The sequence below is a fragment of the Aptenodytes forsteri genome, unplaced genomic scaffold, assembly GCF_000699145.1.
Source record: "Aptenodytes forsteri isolate BGI_AS27 unplaced genomic scaffold, ASM69914v1 Scaffold366, whole genome shotgun sequence".
NCBI classification, from domain to species: Eukaryota; Metazoa; Chordata; class Aves; order Sphenisciformes; family Spheniscidae; genus Aptenodytes; species Aptenodytes forsteri.
In genome coordinates, this window is record NW_008794621.1 from 9,350 (window position 1) to 14,355 (window position 5,006).

Sequence of the window (5,006 nt, forward strand, 5' to 3'; positions counted from 1 at the left end):
GGAGTGAGTAAATGGCTGTGTGGTGTTTAGCTGCCTGCCAGGTTAAACCACAACATGTTACCTCTTCAGCTCTGTGTTCAGCATTGGGTCGGAGAAGCCTGTGTGATCTTTGACTGCATGTGCCTTATGTGACAGCTGGGGAGCAGCTCTGCAGAAGAGGTCCTGGGAGTGCTGGTGGGCAGTGAGCTGAGCACGGGCTAGCAGTGAGCCCTGGCAGCGATGAAGGCCAACAGTGCCTTCGGCTGCATCAGCAGAAGCACAGCCAGCAGATCTAGGAAAGTGATTATTCCCTTTACTCAGCAGCTGTTAGACCACATCTAGAGCACTGCGTCCAGTTTGGGGCTCCCCAGTACAGGAAACACACCGATAAGCTGTAGTGAGTCCAGGGGAGGGCCACCACGATGGTCAGGCTGGAGCATGTGCCTTGTGAGGACAGGCAGAGGTACCGGGGCTTGTTCACCTAGAGAGGGAATGGCCTTGGGGGGACCACACAGAAGCCCCCAGCACCTATGAGGAGCTTATCAAGGAGATGAAGCCAGGCTCTTCCCAGCAGTACGTGTCTGGAGGCTGAGAGGCAACGGACATAAAGTGAAACCACAGGGATTAAGACTGGATAGAAGAAATGTTTCCCTGTGAGAGGCTGTGCAGTCTCTGTCCCTGGAGGTTTTGAAGCCCACACTGTAGGTACAGCCCTGAGCAATCTGTTCCGAACTTATAGCTGAGCCTGCAGTGAGCATGAGGTTGGGCTAGAAGCCTCCTGAGGCCCCTTCCAGCCCAAATTACCCTGTAATTTTATGATTCTGTGTGGCTGGGTTACCTAAACCATAATACAACCTGTGTTGAATTTCAGTTAGTCAATAACAGCAAAATAACCCTCTGCAAACTCAACTTTTCTATACAGATCTGCAAGGAGACTCTTCTAGGTTAATTCAAGGCTTGTTCTGCTATTAAGAAATGAAAACTAGTGCTGGCACAATATTTTACAATTGTTCTTATAAGAGAACTTGAATAGTCTTACAGCTTCACAACTATAGCTTATGTCTAGTCACATGATAGGCTTCATAAAAACATATCTCAGTTTTCACCAACAGCAAAATTGGCTAGCTGATCCTATTCACTGTGCTACAGCCAGCTGAAAGTTGAAGGCTACATATTGCTGCTGGCTACATATTTTCATCAGCTGAATCTCACCGTCACGGTCAGATGCTTTTTATGCTTTGACCTCTGAAAAATATTGCACTTGGAGAAGGTGGATGACCAAATGTCTCTGGAGACAGTTACTGAAACACCTTCAAAATCTTGGCTTATCATTATAAATTAAAATAACTTAATAATCTGAATTGGACTGTGAATCTTTTCAGTTATTTTTATTCTGTTAGCCAGATAAATATTTGACAGGTAATATTCTAAGTTTCCTCTGGTTGGTACAACTAAATACAGATTCCACTTTCCTGTGCCAGCAAAATGGCTTATCCCTCAGGGTAAAATGATTCCTAAAGGAGAATGCTCATTGTTTTTCTTGCTGTTGTTCCTTGAAGGTTATACTTTCAAACTACCTAACACTGCTTTCACCAGGGAGCCTCATGGAAAGGCTGTCTTGGCATTATATTGAATTAACTTAATCTCTAGCCACCTTATTTAATCCCTTTCTTCACTTTGCCTGGCTTTATTTCCTCTCCTCATTGGGCCATAATGCCTCTTGGTAGAAGCAGGACTGAATCTTTATTATCACTTCCTCTAGATGTTCTCTGCTGGATGTCCTGAACTTTATTTTATTCCAAGAAATATTCCAGCAGTATGTTTGGTTTTGTTAAAGAAATGGGAAGTTCATTTAAAAAAAACCCCAAAAGTATGCAAGAGTTTATGATGAAATTTGTTCAAGACAGCACTAGCAGAACTAAGGGGAGCTCAGTCTGTAGTTTCCTTAAACCTGAACATTTCCTAATAGAGTAACATCGATATCAGGATGTACTAGTGAAGACGTTTGTGTGTGGGCAGGCAAATATGCTATGGTACAGCAGGTACAGACAAACCCATAAGCATCTCCCTCTTCTCATGTCTCCTGAAGCCTATGTATTCTCTCTCCTCATTAATTTTTGTCCTTTTATAGGAATATATTTCTTGCCTTACTCTTCCAAGGACCACTTTGCTAATGTAGCTATCCTGTTCATATGCTTTCTTCTAGCTTTTGAGTCTTCAATCCCCTTTCTGCTCTCCTGCTCTCCTCCATGACAGACTCCTTTTCCATGTTCTTGGGAAGATGGGGCAATCTGACAATGGTATTTCTTAAAAGTATCTCCATTTCTGTGTGTGTATACATGTACATGTAGGTATGTTTGGACAGAAGGGGTAAAGAAAATAACTAATTATGAAGGGAGCTTCTTTAGCTGAACAAAGCACTTAAGTACATGTTAAAATCATACAAATTTCAATAGCGTTTAGGAATAAGCATGTGCATATGCGCTTTGCTGAATAAATGTTATACTAAAAGCTAGACGCAAACACTTCCCACTTCCCCCCGATGAAGTGGGAAGGAAGGGAAAAGAAACGACACGTTATTAGCCTATCCTTTATGGTTCTCCCCTGTCCCACGCTGCTGCTGTTAGCAGCTAAGGGGAGTGACAACAGCAGCAGCTGCCTTCAGAACTGTGAGAAGGGATAATAAATACAGTCTGACAAGCCAAAAGTCTAAAGGTAACCAGTATCAGACCTGACTTGTCCCTGTTAAATGAGATAATTGAATGAGGTTACTTTCAAGATGAGTCTTGACCATCACAGCCCCAACGGGTGATAGCAATTTGGGAAAAATCCAATATAATTTTCAAACTTCATGAACACTTAAATTATGATGCCCTGCACAAAAACTGAACACTTTAGAGTCTAAAGCTGGTAGTTTGGCATCCAAACGATGCCACTGATGCCTGGAAACAAACTGGAGATCTTGATTTATAATGTCCAAGTTTGGAAAAAGGCCTATGGGTTAATATTGTTTGTCAGGATGAGTTAATGAAAATTACTCTCCTGGGTGGTAGTCAGTTCAGATTACCACAGAAACCACAGGATACCCGCTGCCCATGGACAGAGGAAATGTGCATCACTTGCTTCCTTCAGGCACACTTGTTAGCTTTTAAAATGTCATTTTGGTGCTTATAACAAAGAAACCAGGCTATACAACCATATCAAAAGGTTGCTACTAACAATTTCTGGATGAAATGTTGTTTTTGCTGATGGCAAGACTCAGAAAAGCCTGCAATGTTTTCAGACGACTCGGTACTGGGCTCGCTTCTGCTAGGTGCTCTCACCTGCGACATGGAAGCAAGGGCTGTGTGACAGCTGAGGACATCTACGGAGGGCACAGCAGTTTGCAGCACAGCAGATAACACTGAAGACAGATCTCTGGATTGAGGCACCGACGTTGCCATGCTCAGCCTGGTGAGATGGGTTAAGGCCTCCCCAGATCCTTCTTTATAAAGTTTGGGGGGATTTTATCAAAATGTTTGAATTGGCCAATAAATATAGCCCCACACCTCTCGGGAGGATTTTTGCCCTAACTCTCAGCTAGAGTATAAAGAGGCTTTGTAGCACCTGGAGAATTAGCTCCTGCATGGCAGAACTGGGATCTTATCCTAGCAACTGCCTCCCTTTTTGACAGGAGGCAGGATAGAGAGGTTAGGGAGAAGAGAGGATTGTCCCACCCCGCCACAGAGCTGGCAGGCATGCCGGGAAGGACATGTCAATGGTGCCACTTGTCCAAAGCCCCCCTGCCAGTCCCCTGGTCCATCTGAATGTCCCCACCAGAGAGCAGCTGTGTGCAGCACCTGCACCATTGCTTTCCATCTGTACCTTTGGGAAGTGGACATGAAGACATTAGTGCAAAAAAATGGCAAGAAGGTTGTTTTAAGGCTGTGTTCATAGATAACAGTTAACTAAGTAATTTTGCCGGAGAGTTATAAACTGTAAAAACACTCAAGGAAACCTTTAGTCGATGAAAATCAAGTGTAAATGAAATTCAGTACTAGAAATAGGCTCAGTTCCTGCTGGCCTCCAAATGCGATGAAGACATTTGACACCTTACAGGGAGCTCTTTCCTGCAACAGAGCAACTATAATGTTCAGTGCCTTTCTGTGTATGGACGTATGCACAAAACAATTCAAAGGAAAGAGCCCACCAGTATTTTTGCCACTTTTGTACAAAGACTTCCAGGTTTAAAAAGAGACTATTTTAACATATACTTCTACTCAGGAAGATTTGTTTTAATTCAAATGGCTTTCATTTCAAAAGTCTCATCAATTTATATTTAAAGAATGAAACACTGAAACAAACAAAAAAAATATTAAAAGAGCTAAATAAAATATTTTATTGAATCAGTCTGATGTTTTCCTTCATTATCAATAAATTGCAAAATTTAGCATACTGTTGTTTTGTACCAATATGGCCAAAACTCTAAAAAATAGAGTTGAGGAAAACCATTAAGAACTATCTATACAGCTATACAGATAGCAGAAATAATACAAATTAGATTTAGTTATGTATCCTCTGGCAAAAAAAAAAAAAAGATTTATTATAAACTTTTATTTGAATGGAAGGAAAAAATCCATCTTCAAATTAAAATTGTCATGCAGGCAAGAAAAAGAATAATGCAAGAAATGGCTCTTGCTAGCATGACCTAAACCAAGGAGATGGAAAATAAGACCCCTGCAAAGGAAAGAATAATCCGATCTTCAACATTTGTCAAAAATATTTTAGAACAGAAGTATCTATTAACCGTGTTGAAGATTATCATAAGTTTTTATTGAATCTTTCTATATTTTGTGTTTGATAGTGAATAAGCAACTATAAGAACATCTTGATTTAAGAAGTTAACCTCTATGTTAACGTTATGTATGGGTTGCTGTGCTACTTGTTATCCGAGGCTGTGTTGCTTGAAGTTCCTATTCTCTGGACCATGTTAGCCTTAGTCCTTATTTTCTGAACCATAACCAGAGCCCCTAGGTTCTATTGTATAT